Consider the following 17,961-nt stretch of genomic DNA (forward strand, 5'->3'; position numbering starts at 1 on the left):
ATTTAAAAAATGTTTTGTCAACTATGGTCATCATCTATAATAGTAAAAACCAGAAATCAACAACTGGAAAATTACTATGTAAATTATGGTGTAGCACATTATGCAATCTTTTAAATAAACTTGATTGAGAGCTTTAATGATGTAAAAAATGCTTATGATATAGCATGATTCCGTTTTTCTAATTTTATACAGAGAATGAAATAAACTATGTGAACAATAATTGGAGAAGGGAAACACCAAAGTATGAAGACTGCATATCTTCAAGTGGTGGTCTAATGGTCCATTTTTATTTTTTTGTTGATATTGGCATTTTTTTTATATTTCCCAAGTCTTCTTGAAAACAATGTATTATGTTGCAGTCATGAAACACACTTTTGAAAAGGTGACTTTTAATTTTTCATCAATGTTAACCTTTGTCTCGTTATGAAATACTTCAATTCAACAAATATTGTTAGGTATCTACAACTGCACTAGGCAAAAAGTGTTAGGAAAATGAATTCGACAGGAACTCTTCAGACATGTTAGCAATCTAGTTACCATAAAGGCATTAAGCGATAAAAAGTAATTTTAAGGGCTTATCATCTCTTGCCTGGATTATTATAACAGACTCTCACTGCATCTCTGTCTCCTGTATCCCACCCTTCAGTTTATTTTCTGCACCATTGCCAGAATGCTCTGTCTAAAGCACAAATTTGATCATGCCCTTTGCTTCCTAAACTTATTTGGCTCCCCTTGGTCTGAAGCACTGATTCTCAACCATGACTGCACATTAAAATCGCCCTGGTGAGTTTTTTAAAAGCTCCAGTGCCCAGACCTTCCTCCCCACCATAAAGCCATGCAGTTCCTGATTTAATTAGTCTTGGGCAGCGCCAAAGCATCTATTTTTCAAAGCTCACAGAATTAAGCATCTTAGAATGGCATATAATGTCATTCTATGGAAAGGTTGAGGCTATGTTTCCAGCCATTTCTTACCACTTTTTCGAAGTGAACTCTGAATTTTAGGCTGTTCTTTGAAAATGTCACAATATTTCACAACTCTGTTTTTACCTATGATTTTTCTTTCCATTGTTACCTAGAGTTCTCCCACTTATCCTTCAAAATTCTATCCAGTCAGTCACTGAGGAAGCCTTCTCTGTCTTCTCTAAGGCAGAGGTAGGTGCTCTATCCACAGTAGGGGAAGAAGCAGCCCACATACAGGTAAACATGGAGAGATTCAGTCCTGCAGCACAGTGAGCCACTACAAAAAAATAGGAGGTGATAGAAGATTTTGACATTTCAAAGGTAGAATCATCACTTGGTAGAGCCCTCAGTATACTGTTTGGTATATGTTCTTTTACGTTTCTTTCTCCCACACCATACTGGAAGCCCTTTGAAGGCAAGGATGTTATCATGTTGTTCTTTATGTATCTTAGCACTTAGTCCAATGTCAGGAAGTTTGTAGGTACTCAACCAAGGTTTTTTAAAATAAATATAACAAATAACCATTAATCCAGTATATGATAAATGCCAAATGTATGGTACAGAATGAAATATGGTAGGAATTCGAAGGAGAGCAAGATTTCTGGGCAAAGCCTCCATTGCATCACAGTACAAGGGGAAGCTTTGGGTTCACTTCGAATAAGGTGCCATTTGCTAGGTGGGTGACGATAAACAAATTACTTAATCTTTCTAAGACTTCATTTTCCCAAGTGTTTTGAGGATAGCCATCCTGATTTTACAGGTTGTCTGGAAAGTGTGTAATGGGCCTGGCAGATACAGGTGGTCAGTGAATGTTGGCTCCCGTCACTCTTATTTATTGTTTATTCCAATGTAATTTAGACTTTCTCTCCCAGCTAGATGCTCCTTGGAAGCAGAGACAATGTCTTACTTGCAAGTGCTATTTCATAGAATAGAGCAATACTTACCACAAAGCAAATGCTCAATAGTTTTTGAAATAAAGAGAAATCATATAAGGTTGAAGGTTGAGTTGAATTTTATTTTATTTATTTATTTTTTTGAGATGGGGTCTCACTCTGCTGCCTGGGCTGGAGTTTAGTGGCGTGATCTCGGCTGACTGCAACCTCCGCCTCCTGGGTTCAAGCGATTCTCCTGCCTCAACCTCCCGAGTAGCTGGGATTACAGGTACCCGCCACTATGCCCGGCTAATTTTTTGTATTTTTAGTAGAGACAGGGTTTCACCATGTTGGCCAGGCTGGTCTCAAACTCCTGACCTCGTGATTCGCCCGCCTTGGCCTCCCAAAGTATTGGGATTACAGGCGTGAGCCACTGCACCAGGCCTAGGTTGCATTTTAATATATAAAAATGTAGCAAGATGGTGACAGGGAGTAATACTGTCAATGAATGAAAAAATAAATTCAGTGTGGAGAGTAAAATGATCAAGGTGGAGGTCCCAGAGAAGAAGTCAACTCAGTGAATGAAGGAGATGATTCAAGTAAGAGATTTAGTGAAAGAGTGTTCAGAAAAGAAGGGTAAGTCCTTGTTGTGAAACAATAACAATATAAGGATTTGAGCTATTATTCGTTATATAACAGGGAGCCATAGAAGCATTTCAAGCAGAAATATAACATGCTCTTTAGCTCAAGGTCCAAGATAATTTCTAAGATGTGTGTAGGGTGAAAGGGAGGTAAAACACATTTTAAGCATTCAGAACACTTGCAAGAAATATCATTAGTATTAATTATTTATGTTTTATACTCCTGAAATAAAGTGACCTCAAAAGAAATAAACATGAAGCATTGGACAATTAATATTACATGATAGATTTATAGGCTATGATAGGGAAAGACATAAGGAGCATGCAAAATAAGAAAATTGAAAAATAATCTTGGGAACTGAGAGGGAAGATAAATTCAGCATTAGACAAGTGGTGGTTGCATATCCAAATAAATGACCAGTAGGCATTTGGGGAGGTGGGACTGGATGGACTCTGTAATTACACAATTATCACCTAGTTAATAAGTTACAAAATCAGAGTAGATGAGGATGCTGATTCAAAATGAAAAACACAATGGGAGCGGCCAAAGTTTGTCTCAGGAGGACAAACTAATAGATGTTAGGAATCAAAGAAAAACCTTTGTATGTTTTGCAGAATTCTGATCTTTGTTTTGTTTTGTTTTGTAACTAGAAACAATGCTACAGGGAAAAGCTAAGTCCCATCTTTGGATCCATTTAAGGCAATCATTTTAGGAAGATAATTTGATAAATGATTTCCCATCATGTATATTTAAAGCTAGAACACGGAATTCTGCCGTGATGATCCATGATTTACTTCCCAAAAACCACATAATGACTTTTTAATATTCATATGGGTAAAAGTTAATAATGAGTTAATAATGATGTTCCTTAAGTTTATCTGCTATAAAATAATTATAATTACATAGAAATTTTACCATATACTTTACAGATAATTCATAGTAAATTTCCCTTTATATAAATGAAATGACAGCAGTATTATCATTTTAATCTGAAATAATTATGAATTATTCAAAAGGTACCATTTTCAGCATTCAGTGCAGCATCAGTGCCTTTGATCTGGATGAACTGATGGGTATTCTATCCTTTACAAATTAATCTCCAATTACAAGTTCCTCCTTGGGATGTGGGTGCTGATAATTTTAATAAGGAACCATGGAATGGGTTATTTCATTACTATTTGGATGTAGTAGACTTTCATGGACTTTCAAATGTAGGGCTTTTTAAAATAAAATTCAAAGTAGCCCAGAACAACTGGATATGTTACTTAAAAGTATGTTACTCAAATGAAAATATCTTTTCTGTGCACACGTTCATGTCAGCTTGAAAATTAAATGCCTAGATATTTCCTACTAGAATCAATACTCTATCATTTCTTTTTCTCTTTTCAAAAAGATTATATCCTTTAAAAATGAAATACTACTAAAACCTCCTGTGTAATATTGGAGTGTTTTTTATAAAAACAAACAAAAAAAGGCAATTGAAAATTTTAAGCTTACAAACATAGGCTACATAACACAGAATTGGTCCTTAAGTTTCTTAAATTTATAAAAAATGGTAAAGAGAGAAAGAGAGAAAATTTTCTCTGAATTGGACAGTGTGTGCAATCCCAGTTGCATGGAAAATTGTCTTAGACTGGAAGCTGCTTTGACAAACACAAAAGACTCCTGCTTAAACGCCAAGAGACTCTGCCAATCTACCCATAGTACTGCAGTTAGCTGACAGACAGATGTTAAACAAAGTTCCTTCACTCTGTGACTTCGTGTTGATATGCTTCATAAACACCTTTCTTCCTAAAACAATGGGCAAAGAAAAACCTGGAAGCCTTCTTTGCAATTCATACATGATAATGTTGACAGTCCTAATCCTAGCTCCTCCTTAAGGGTGTTTGTCCGTCAACTATCAAACTGTAAAATACAGTTTACATCATAAAATTTCTGCTTCCACACATGCAAGTCTCTGGTGAATCAGTAAACATGAAAATCTCCTAGATTTTGAGAGAAACAGTAGAAACATGAATAAAAGCCTTATGTAGCAAGATCCCATTGGAAAAATGTTTAGGAACTAGGGCGAAACTAATCCTCATTAATGATTTTAATTAAGTCTCTAACCGTCAATTTATTTTCATTGCTGTTAAGTGAACAGATAGATGCCCAGAGGCAGAGACTGTTCTTGTAAGTACTGTGGCTATGAGCTTTGTGAGAGATTCCCATAAACCCTGCTCTGTGCTCGTACCTTCCACTTCCCTTCACCGATGGTCCTCTCAGGAATGTCCAGCTTACTCAGTGTTTAATGGGCCTCTACTTTGAAAGTGATGTCACAGGGGATTCAAGGAACCATCTTCCTTACATCTTACCTGGAGAAAGTAATGTTATATAACAGATTCTACTTTCATCCAAGCACAAAGGAAAACTGATTTCCCATACTTAAACAAGAAAGTCATCTAGATGGGGGATGGTGGGAGTGAGCAAGAAAGATGCACTCACTCCCTCCTGGCGTGACATCAGGGTAGGAGGCCACCGAGCTGGGGCCCTTAAGAGGAGCCCTCATTGTCACTTGCCTCCCACACATTACTAAATAGTTTTTTTTACATATGCAAAGCAGGTATCTTTCATTTTTTTTTCCCCAAGAAATAAAGGTCAACTATGTTGGAGAGAATATCAGCGTTCTCAGGTAGCTGCTTTTTGATAAAAGAAAAATAATTTTGTATATATTTCTTTTATTTGTCTTAAAATTTTTACTTCTGCATCTCAGAGATGTTTGCCTTCTGAGCAAACCTAAAGCTACTAGGGCTGAACCAGTTAAAGAGTAGAATATGTATGAGCATTTTTGTTTTCTCTATTTCACATTACTGATCTAATTCACAAATACCCTAAACTTACAATAGAGAAAAATTAGCAATATGAGAAATATTTTATAGGAAATCTTTTGCAATACATTCTATAAAATCCCCTAACTGGTAAAAGACTAGCTGGTCTTGAAAAAAATTGGAGGGGGGGAATCAGAATTGGGAAAATAAAATATCTCCATAGAAGCAAAGGTAACTGTCCTGTATTCCATAACTATGTAAAGCAGGATTAAAAGCAGACTGGAGTTGAATTTGAAATAATTGATCCATATTCTTGAGATACCACTACTGAATATTTATCAAATGTTTTCTCTCTAAAGGGTACATTTACTTTTTTCCTGAAAAATTCAGGTAGTCTCATCACCAAGCAGACTAAAATGACAAGCTAGCAAAGGCAACCCTATTCTTTCTCACTTCATTGGCTAAGCAAAATCCTAAGTGAATGCCAACTCTCAAATTAGTCACTTTCTCCTTAGTTAGAACTTCGTAACCTGAACTTTTCCTGACACCATAAGGACTACAAGAGCACTGCATTATACTGTTATCAGTGCCTTCCTAATTGCTCATCTAGAATCTGACCTTAACATAACCAAATCTTTGGGGATCAGAGCAGGTTTGAGATCCCCCTAAAAAGTCAAGGTGAAGTGAATAATCAAGGAAAGTTGAGAGGGACAGCCCTTCCTACCCCATCCCTTTTACACAGCTCAAGAAAGGTTGTTAGTACTGTGAACCAAGGACTCGCAATTTTATTGGCCGTTATGCTTATAGGATGAGTTTTGTGTACAAAGGGGTAAAAATCCAAGGGTATATAGGGATGCTCTCTCTTCTCTGCAGCAATTTTTAAAAGGAAGTTGGGGAAATAAAATGAGGATAGAGAGAATTGTTTTCCCTTGCAGAAGGCTAGTTATTTTATTGTCTATCTTCGCTCTCTCTTTGTTTCTCTTTCTCTCTCTTCTCTTTCATTCCCATACTACCTTCAAAATAGAATGGATCCTGAAAGTTTTCTCAAGGCCTTTGAGGAGGAATGTTCTGTCTAGTTTTCCCTCTACCCCACCCCACACGGTTTTATCTTTTTAATTTTTTTTTTATAAGAAGACAAACAAGTTCTCTTGGGGAAGACCATTTCCTTATGGAACTGCCTTGAGAATTGAATACAAAGGCACAGCATGGAATAAAAACCATTCTGTGCACATAATTTTCCCCATGATTATTTTTCTATTGGGAAGCTTATGTAGGTATCTGGTTAATTTAGAACAAGTCTAAATAGTATGACTTCATTTAAATTTCAGCTTCCTCATGATGATATTTGTACCAAGAGCCTGGGCCTGGACTCAGGCTTGGTGCTCTACCCCACTGTGGCCAAACTGATACCCAGGATGCAAGACAGAGTCCCCCTTATTATTTCCCCAGGTTTTCTAAAACAGAAAGACTCTTTCACCATGGCCACCATAGCTGTGAATGTGCTGCGTCACACCTGAAGCCAGCGCATATCACAGACCAAGGCCCACAGTGTATTACTGGTCATCACTGTTATTCAGGGTCCAGGGGCTCTTTAGTCAGTAGGTCATGAATCCTACCAGGTCTTTGCTGTGACAGGGCAGAACTGAGTTCAATGTGAAGTCCCCCAGTTGCTGCACTCTCCCTCTCCCAAGTGCACATACTTCTCCATGCCACCTGGCTGCTGCAAGGGTGTGGGGGGAAGGGATGGAAAAAGCACTCCCAGCTGGTGTCTCAGTATGTCACATGCCCCTGGTCCACTGGTCCTGTACCCAGCTCAGCTCTAGGACTTGCCTAGGAGTTGCAGTCCTTGTGGCCTAAGCCTGCAAAAAATGTTCACCTACAGTCCCAGAGCACTCTAGCTTTCAAGCCAGGTATGGCCTTCTTCTCTATAGCTATGAAAGTCCTAGATGGCATCTTCTTTCAATGGAAGACTATTTTGCCTCTATTAAAAATGTGTTGTTTAGTGTAGACATCTTCTTCAATTCTCTTAGCCAGATCTTCTGGTTAACTTGCTGAAGCTTCTCTATCAGCACTTTCTGCTTCACCCTGCACTTTGATGTTATGAAGATGGCTTCCTTCTTAAACCTCTTGAACCAATCTCTGCTAGCTTTAAACTTATTTTATGCAGCTTCCTGACCTCTCTCAGCCTTTATAGAATAGAAGAGAGTTAAGGCCTTGCTCTGAATTAGGCTTTAGCTTAAAGGAATATTGTGGCTAGTGATCTTCTATCCAGACCAATAAAACTTTCTCTAGATAAGTGAAATGTCTGCTTCACTTTCTTATTATTCATGTATTCACGGGGGTGGTACTTTTAATTTCCTTGAAGGACTTTTTATTTACATTTAGAACTTAGCTGTCAGGTGCAAGAGGCTTAGTTTCAGCCTCTCTCAGCTGTCAACATGCCTTCCTCACTAAATGTAATCATTTCTAGTTTTTTATTTGAAGTGAGACACGTGATTCTTGCTTTCACTGGAACACTTAGAGGCCATTGCAGAATTATTAATTGTCCTAATTTTAATATTATTGTGTCTTAGAGAATAGGAAAGCCTGAGGCAAGAGAGAGAGACAAGGGAACAGCTGGTCGGTGGAGCAGTCAGAACACACACATTTATCAATTAAGTTATTCACTCAAAACAATTACAATAGGAACATCAAATATCACTGACCAGAGATCATCATAACAGATATCAATAATAAATGATTTGAAATATTGCAAGAATTTCCAAAACATGATACAGAGAAATGAAATGACTGCATGCTATTAGAAAAGTGGCATTGATAGACATTCTTGACACATGGTTGTCACAAACTTTCAGTTTGCAGAAAACACAGTATCTATGATGCACAAGAAAATGAGGTGCAATAAGGTGAAGCATGCCTGCACTGAATTAGGCGCTGAGAAAATATAAAATAATACTACCCACTATGAAATTACAACCTATTTAAGAAGATTAAACATATACATAAATATAATAAAATAGTATTCATAATAAGTGGAATGAGAGAAGTAAACAAGACTTAAAAATCTTACAGTTTACCTGAGGAGGGAGATATTTTTTTTCCATTTAGGGTTATGGAGGAGTGTTCTAGGAAAGAGTAGACTCTGAGCGGAGACTTGATAAATCAACATGATATCAGCAAAGTTCACGTTAAGAGTTATTACTTGTCATAAGTGTGACAGAGGAAAGGTATGGAAAATTGAAACTTATAAGTATACTTTAAAAATGGAAAAGAGTCTAGTTTGAGAATACTTAACGGAATGGCAGGATTATAACTCTAAACTTGGAATGGGGTTAGTTCATGAAAAACTTGAATACTCATGTGAGCTCTTTGTATTTTAGTCTGAAGAAAATGTGGATCTGGCCATGATTTTGGAACAGAGATTCAAACTAATGATGCAGAATGTTTCATCTGATAATGTGTGCTTACTACATTTTCCGAGACCAAGACTACATTCTAGCTCTCCAGTAAGAGCCTCCTTGTTTGCCCTTAAATATGTTTTCAATACTACTTCCAGAATGATCTCCACATAACACAAAATGGACCATGCCCTGTCCAATCCTTCAATGGTTCCTCAATATTTATGGGATAAAGAAAATGATTTTATGTGACTTTCCAGACCTTCCATAGCTGGGAGCCTACCTCTGCTTTAGTGTAATGCTTTGCCACAGTCTACATGAGAGTAAATGATATATTTGGGAGAGAATCTGAAGAGCATTTTAAAATGTGAAAACTGATTTAAGTAGATGTAATACAGTGAAGGCAAATTGCAGTTGATTTTATGCTGGGTGACATGAAAAATAGCGGTAATCATTTAAATAGCTAAACTAGAAGAAAGAAAGCTAATCCATTAGAAAACAGGGATAATAATCTTGTATTTCTACTTGTTGAATGAGAGAAACTAAAAATTTACCAGGCTAAAATCTTTTCATATGCAATGAATACATGGGATCCAGAATTCAACTGTCAGGAGAAGTAGATCTAGAAATTCAACATTGATAGTTTTCAGCATAATGATGAAAGTGGAGGCTACACACTTATTAAAATTGACAGGGGGCCAAGAATGGTGTTTCATATCTGTAACCCCAGCACTTTGGGCACCTGAGGTGGGAGGATTGCCTGAGCCTGGGAAGTTGAGGGTGTAGTGACCTATGATCACACCAAAATACTCCAGCCCGGGCAGCAGAGCAAGATCCTGTCTGAAAAAATAAATAAATGAAAATTTAAAAGTTGACAGGGAAATTATATAGAAAGTAAGAAGAGCCAAAGATTGATTGACTATAATGTGTACAATTAGTGAGTGGATGTAAAAGGTACCTAGGGGAAAGAAAAATTCCTTACCAGAGAAGATCTTTCTAACAAACCTCTCTAAACTAGAATGCCACACACACACCACACACCTTCAGGTATGCACTCACTAGCACACACATACTATCCACCTCTCATCCCCTTGCCCTGCTTTATTGTTCTTAAAGGAACTTTTCACCATCACTTATTTATTCTTAATATGTATAATATATATCTCCCTTCATGATAACAGGGACTTTGTTTTACCTCACAGCATTCCTGCTTCTGGAACAGTGCTTAGTGCATGGAGAGATTTTAATATATCATTGTTAAAATGGCTGAATATAAAACAAAAGCATAAACCTAGATGATACTGAGACCTCTTCTTCTCTTTTTTTAAAGACACATTCTCACTCTGCTGCCCAGGCTGGAGTGCAGTGGCTTGACCATGCCTCACTGCAGCCTCAATCTCCCAGGCTCAAGCAATCCTCCCAACTCAGCCTCTCAAGTAGCTGGGACTATAGGCATGCATCATCACGCCCAGCTGACTGAGACATTTTCTAGCAATACTAAGTATTTCAGCACTTGGGAATGGAGAAAATGAATAATTCACACAGGGTCACTTAGGATTCTGTGTGGAGAAATTCTTAAGAGCTATCAGAGACTTTGTTGAAAAGATGAAACTAAACTAAGTGAAGAGGCAGATAAGACTAGAAGGGGATGATGGGCTTGGAGAGAAAGGAGATTGAAGAACCTGAGACCAAAAGAAGAATAAAGAATAGCATTTGCAAGCATGAAGACATGAGAAAGGAGACATTATGGAGATTGTAGTGAGGAACAAGACATGTTAAATTCAAGATGCTGCTTCAGCTCATTTTTCTCCAGTGATTTATTTTTTAACTATTTCTCTGTCTTCAACAGTTACCTAAATGAAATATATTGAGTGCCTGCCTCTAAAGAAGAATTCAATGAAGGTTAGCTATTATCTTTTGTGTATTATTATTTGTTTATTGGCAAAGGGCTTCTACACAAGTTTTCCGACTTAGTTCTCTAGATTACTCAAGATTTATAATTCTAATGCTGACCTCAGGCATCTCAGATTTAACTTAGTCAAAATAGAATTTAGCAGTCCTCGTCAAGGAAAAGCTTTGTTCTTTTCCATTGTCACAGTAAATAATATCATACACCCAGGTATACAAGTTAAAAGATAAGAATCATTAATTATCTTTCCCTTTCAGCCATAGTCACATTCAGTCACCATATCCTGCCAATTCCCATTCAGAAATTTCTTCAAAATTGGATCCCCATTCATCCATTCTACTGCCTCTCTCATTTCGGCCCCCACCATTACTCTCCTAAACTATTAGAGCAACGTTTTGTTCCAGTCATCAGCTGTATATACACGTCACTGTCCACATGAAGAGTAAATGATGTATTTGGGAGGGAATCTGACGAGCATTTTAAAATGTGAAAACTGATTTAAGTAGATGGAATACAAAGAAGGGAAATTGCAGTTGACTTTATGCTGGGTGACTTGAAACCCATTCTCAATACTGTTGTTGTTACTATTTTTCTAAAATTTCAATCATGTCACTAACAGTCAAGATATTTGATGGCTCCTAATTGACCATGGGATAAAAACCATTCTTTCATTTACTGTACATTACTCACTGTGCCAGTGCCCAAGGTGCTGTGATGAACAAGGCAGTTGTGATCTACCCTTCCTATCTTGGCTCCTCTTTGCTTCATGCTCATCTACAGCACTTCATTGTCATGCCCTCTCCTTCACATTGTATTTATCAACATCCAAGAACATTCCAGGCCTTTGCACAATTTATTGTCTTTGTACATGCTGATCCCACTATCTAAGAAATAGTACCTGCCAACATTCAAATGAGAAATTTCTCAAATTCAAATATATATGTATGTGTATATCAGACATACACATATGCTTTACAGAATGAATGGCATTTGAGATATTTTTCAAATGGTCAAGATATTTTTTATCTGTCCCAGGACTCTGCTTATGCTATTATAATATGTATCATGTTTATCTTTCTCTTTCCACTTTATTATGATCTCCTGCCAAAATTTATTATACCCAAAGCCTTACACAGTACCTGACACAAAGTATACGCTGAATGAATGGGAACCAGTACTAGGAAGCATATGCGTATACTGGTGATAGTATAAAGCCAATAGAAGGTGATAAGCATAGATTTTGGAGAGAAACATCCCTAATTTGAATTCTAAAATCACTACTTTTTGGTTGTAGTACTTGAGCTAGCCACTTAATATTCTTTTTTTCTTATTATGATAGAGATCTTCACTTATACACACAGTCAACAAGAATAGTGTTATTGTTATGAACCATCACCATGCATTCATCACCCATTATCAGAAATTATCAATACATCTAATCTTATTTCATCTATACTCAATATATTTTTTCCTCTCTCCGTCTGAAGTATTTTTTTTTTTTTCAGACAGAGTCTCGCTCTGTTGCCCAGGTTGCAGTGCAGTGGCACAATCTTGGCTCACTGCAACCCCCGCCTCCTGGGTTCAGTCTATTCTCCTGCCTCAGCCTCCCCTGTAGCTGGGATTCCAGGTGCACACCACCATGCCTAATGTTTATATTTTTAGTAGAGACAGGGTTTCACCATGTTGACCAGTTTGGTCTTAAACTCCTGACCTCAGGTGATCTGCCTGTCTCAGCCTCCCAAAGTGCTGGGATTACAGGCATGACCCACAGTGCCTGGCCCATCTGAAGTACTTTGAAGCAAATCTCAACTTCATAAACTTTAACCCATAAATACCTTAGCATATATCACTAAAAGATAAGGACTCTCTATTTTTTATAAGATCTCATCATGTCTCAAATAAATTAATAATTTATTAATATCATCAAATATCCATTTAGTTCAGATTTTCCCAATTATCTCTAAATAAACATATGTGTTTTCTAAACCACTAGCTTGTTTGAATCAGGATCCTAATGATTTTTACATTTTATGTGTTATGTCTTTTAAGTAGTTTTTAATTTGTAAGTTTCTTCTTTCCCTCCTTTACATCCTCCTCGCTGTTGAAGAAACTGGGCTTGTAGAGCTGTGCTTCTCAAATGTTAATGTAACTGTATAACCTAAGGAGATGGTTAAAATGCAGATTATGACTCAGTAGGTCTGGATTGAGGCCAGAAAGTCTGCATTTCTAACAAGCTCTCACGTAATGCCAAAGCTGCTAGTTCATAGGCCGTACTTTGAGAAACAAGACGTATAATATTTCACATTGTGTATTTTGCTTATTCCATCTTCTTAATGTAATTTGCCATGTTAACTCTGTACTTTGTGACACCCTGTAAAACAATAAACCTAGAGTAATGGTTCTTGACATTGGACTCACAATAGAATCCTCTGGGGTACTTAAAAAATCATCATGTCCAGGTCAAACTTTAGACAGGATATTCAGAATAAAATTCCTGATTCTTTTTTTTTAACCAGTTTTAAAAACAATGAGTTATTTTCCTAGCATCTTCCAAAGTATTTTACTTAAATATACCTATTTATATCAATATGTTTGTACCTATTTATCTATATAGATATACAATAATCATAATTTTTACTAGGAAAGGAATTGTATATATTGCGATATATGTATTGATGGACCATTTAACTGCAAAATATATTGCTTTCTTCTTGGTGGTGGTGCTTTTTTTTCTTCTTTGTTTTTTTTTTTTTTTTTTTTTTGGAGGGGGTAGGGGCTTTTGTTTTCTCTATTTAGGAGCCCTAAGAGAAGAAAAGTCTTAGTGAAGATACGCCATTATCAGCCATAAGTACATTCTGTAATTTGGTACTCATATCTCTGAGAAGGCCTGGACTTCCCCAGACCTGGGTTTTTGCCTCCTAGCTGCAGGTATCATTTACTCCCTGCATCCTAGAAGCCCCAGGGCAGTGCCAGAGCTGTTGTGGCTCTCTGCTGTCACTAGCAGGATGAGGGAAATTATTTTCCATGTGCCCAGAACTTCCCTCACTGTCCCTTTTTAGGCTGAGTATGGATTTTTATCAGAAACAAACAAAAAATCTTTGTCTTCAAACAGTGCTGCTTTCCTCTGCAGAATTCCGCAAAGCAGGGAATGGTGGGTTTAGCTACTTGCTCAGAATAGAGAGAAGAGGTAAAAATATGGAGAACAAAATAAACAAAAACAAAGTTTTCCTTGCGACATGTAATTGTCATTGGCACAAGTTGCTTGTCTACTTTTTCACTTTCTTAATGTAGCTTTCAAGAAAGCATTTACGTTAAATCCAGTCTTAAATTTTACTTTACAGAAACACAACTAAAGATTTCATGGATGTGGATCATTCAACATATATATCGGCCATGAAAAACTTATAGTTAATCTGAAAACCTTCAGAAAATATTTTATGTTTATTTGTCTATTGCAGGGCTAAGAATTTTGATCTGCAGTCTGTCTTCTAATCAGAGAGGTTATATTTAAATAAAGTACTCCAAATGAAAATAACCCACTTGAATATAACAATCAATTTTGAGTGGGCTTTTTGTTTTTGCAATTTACAATGGGATTTTAAAAATAAAACATACACAAGATCAGGGTACTTTGAAACATTTGTGTAAAATAGCTCTGAATATTAAACATAGAGGCTGAAAATATGATGAAAACTCAAAATATTGTCCAAAGGTAAACTAAATGATATGGTTGGATGGAGGCTAATTTTTCTTCAACTTCTGCTGTTGATTTATATCTATTATTCTTTCACTGTTATATAACACAATACATTGAGGAGTGGGTGCCTTGACGTCTATACTGGTATTATAATTATTACAATTAGCATCACACTAAATAAATTACAAAATGTATGTGAGTGTATACATGCTTGTATACCTACTTGAAAACTCATTCAATCCTTACAACACCCCTGTAAGTCAGTAATACTTATTATGATCATTTTATTGAGATGGAAACTGAAGTTCAAAAGGATAAAAGCTTGTAGATAAAAATCAGTATTTTCCAAACTAGAACTCAGGTTTTCTGATTGCAAATCATTTTGTATGTATGTGCTTTTTTATGCACATACCAGATGATATGTGCTCTGAGAAGTATAACTATGTTTAAACCAATCATATCTATGATTAGGTATTCAAAAATGATTTGCCAATAATGTATAATATACAAATAATTGTGCATTTTGATATCACATTAAGAACTTAAAATACCTTTATTATTTTAATATCATTTTAGCCTACCAAGAAGTGTGTGAGCTAATACTTAAACAACAAACTGACAGGTGCAAAAGCAGAGGTCTAGTAAAATTATAGATCAAAATTGCTAATTCATATTGCTGCAAAGCCAGAAAAAGATTACAGTCCAGGATGAGGCAGGTGGATCACAAGGTCAGGAGTTCAAGACTAGACTGGCCAACCTGGTGAAACCCTGCCTCTACTAAAAAAAATACAAAAATCAGCCGGGCGTGGTGGCGGGTGCCTGTAGTCCCAGCTGCTCGAGAGGCTGAGGCAGGAGAATTGCTTGGACTTGGTAGGCGGAGGTTGCAGTGAGCCAAGATCATGTGACTGCACTCCAGCCTGGGCGACAGAACCAGACTCTGTCTCAAAAAAAAAAAAAAAAAAAAAGATTCCAGTCCTTCTGTTTCCCCAAAGTGACCCATTCCACTAGAACTACTTATAAATATTTATCTAGACTAAAATTTAGCAACGAAATCAGATTTAGTCACTTATACTCATTTCAGGACTACAAAGCTGTTTAAACTACTGTGGAGGGAAAATATGCCTATGAATGAGAGAGTGAATTTTCTTTTAGAAAAAGAAAACAGCTATGTTTGCAACTTGTAATTATACAAATCTGCCACACTGTTTTTATATGTACTGCAGCTAACCTTTACACTACTCATTGGTTTAATCCTTTAGCCCAATATTTAACCATAAAGCAAATTATAAAATAAGCGTTTGGTGCAAATGAGAACAGACATGTTTTGTTTCCAAAGGTAAGGATGGTAACCTGCTTACAAATTACTCTCTGAGATTCATCCTACATCATTAAGACTTTGACTGTTATCAACATCATACTTTCAGGATTTTCTATCTCTCAGACAAATTTTGCATGGAGAAAATGAACTTATTGTGCAGTAGAGTCCCCAGGGCCTCACAAACCACACAGCTGTAAAAAGCTCCTCTTTTGAAATGAGTTGGGCTAAAGTAGAAAGGTTTATTTAGGCCCTTATATGAGATGATTCAGGAGGAAAGTCATTTTCAGCCCAATTACCACCAGTAGAGTTGGGAAATCTGCCTGGATACCTTTATCCAAGAGACGAGTATTTGGATATCCAATGCTTAATGGAAATTGAGGGGAGGGCTCTGATATTTAAACAGCAAAATATTCACCCAATTCTCACACTAAAATTTTAACTACTTCTCATAGAAGCAGAAAGTAACTGCATAGCTTACAGTGACACCAATGATTCAATGTGAATCAAATATATTTTGAAGATCCTAAAAGTCTGCTGGACGCTTCAGACAGCCTGTCAGCAAGCTAGCCACATGACTAACCAGAGGTGACATCAGAACTACCAGTTTTCCAAGCAGGAAAGCTTTCCAAGAAGCCATATGCCACTAGAAATGTGTCTGTCAAAATTTAGCATCTGAATCTAATGCTTGATTTCAGCTCAGCTAAAAGATATCACAAAATGCTTCAACTTCCCATTGAAATTCTCTCTTGCCTTCAATTAAATTATTATGTTCTTTAGTGCCCAGAGGGTACAACAAGTAGGTATGAATTATGAAAAAAAAAAAAGTAAGTCACTAAGAAACAAGGATCTTAAACTTCAGAGGCAAATAACCTTATTGAAATATAATGGACAGTGTTATGATACATAATACTGCCCCAAGCCTTCTTAGTCCCTTCAAGGTCTTAATTCCTGAATCATGAATCCCAGGTATAAGAAAGGCACTGAAAATATCTTGCATACAGGTACAAAATATAAATATGTCTGTGCTTCCAGGGCTGTTTGCATGTTAACAGGGACCAAGAAACCTTAAGTCAAAATAATGACACTCTAGGGAATTACCTTCAGGCACAAGTGAGATGGAGGGAGAAGTATATTTCAGGGCACTGGTCCCTGTTCAGCATCCCAGAAATCATAGGACCTGAACAGATGATTACCCAGCTATATGTAAGTTTAGTCCCTAATTAGATTATATTAGTCTGATTGCCTATAAAGCAAAGATTTCTTTTGCCTCAATAATAATATACCAAAAATTTCAATAAAAATATGATTAGCACTGTATGTACTTACGCATCTATTATTTAATCTTAACCTTGAGTTATGAAAAGCACTTATTTTTATATTCTCTTTTTTTCAGAAATGAAAAGGCAGACTTGGGAGGTATATATTAGTTGCTTATACATGACAACTTTTATGAATTAGAATGAACTTCTGAGCTGATGAAGCTGAGTCCTCACGGGTGATGGTAGTGTATTCCAGAGGCAAGCATGCCTAACACAGTGAACATTTTTATTCAATAAACAGTGAGATTAGTAGCTATTACTACACGGCAAAGTGCTATGGGCATCAAATGTGGGAAGAAGCAAGTTCAGAGAACAGCAAGAAGATTACAATAAAACAGATTAGTGAAATTAAAGGAAATAATGAAATAAATAAAAATAAAATCAAAGGTAATAATAAAAATATCCACAGATACTCTAATAGCATGTTTCTGTTATTTGAAAAGGGGAGAAAATTGATTATGAATATCATATATAAAGAATTTTCCTGACCAAGTCTCAATGAGATATAGAATTTAAATTATGAAAATTATGAGAATCTTTGAAAAGGTCACCCACAATCTTGACCAAAACACACTGTAAGTTGCTGCCAAATGACTGGACAGAGAGAAAGGCAAGAGGCCATTTCTGACTACAAAATAATTTCTGCATGAACACATAAAGTTTTTGCCTAAAGATCAAGCCTGTGAATATGATTACATTGATTCCATTTTATAATATTCTTCGATAATGACCACCAATGAGATAGGTCCATATATCCAAATAAAATTGGGGAATGAATTGAGTATTCAGAAGAGCTAGACAAAGCACTTGAAGCAAGCATTAGTGACAGAATGCTGAGCAGGGTAAATTATTATACTTATATGTATTTTTTAATATGTTACATTAATAAAAGGCTGGATTATTCAGGCCACTTTGTATATTTTTGATTACCCACTTCCTACCTAGTTTCTACCATATCCCTAACCAATGTAAAATATTATTAGGATAGGTCCTATTTCTTAAGCCATGATAACAATGTAATATCATGGAGGAGAGCTTA

At 36.4% G+C, this 17,961-nt stretch overlaps 1 long non-coding RNA gene across 3 annotated transcripts; it reads left to right on the forward strand.

The window, feature by feature from the left end:
- The first annotated feature begins 1,108 nt into the window (after positions 1 to 1,108).
- Positions 1,109 to 17,333, forward strand: LOC107967776 (uncharacterized). 3 transcript variants are annotated; one of them, XR_008538411.2, is made up of 5 exons: positions 1,114 to 1,197; positions 2,000 to 2,121; positions 8,662 to 8,787; positions 10,529 to 10,581; positions 16,997 to 17,082. It is a non-coding gene; the product is annotated as an uncharacterized LOC107967776 (long non-coding RNA). The 3 variants fall into 3 exon arrangements; XR_010147904.1 differs by having other exon boundaries at positions 1,197 to 1,281; XR_001708492.3 differs by lacking the exon at positions 2,000 to 2,121 and having other exon boundaries at positions 1,109 to 1,197; positions 16,997 to 17,333.
- Positions 17,334 to 17,961: the final 628 nt, after the last annotated feature.

This window comes from Pan troglodytes, chromosome 10, assembly GCF_028858775.2.
Source record: "Pan troglodytes isolate AG18354 chromosome 10, NHGRI_mPanTro3-v2.0_pri, whole genome shotgun sequence".
Classification (NCBI taxonomy): domain Eukaryota; kingdom Metazoa; phylum Chordata; class Mammalia; order Primates; family Hominidae; genus Pan; species Pan troglodytes.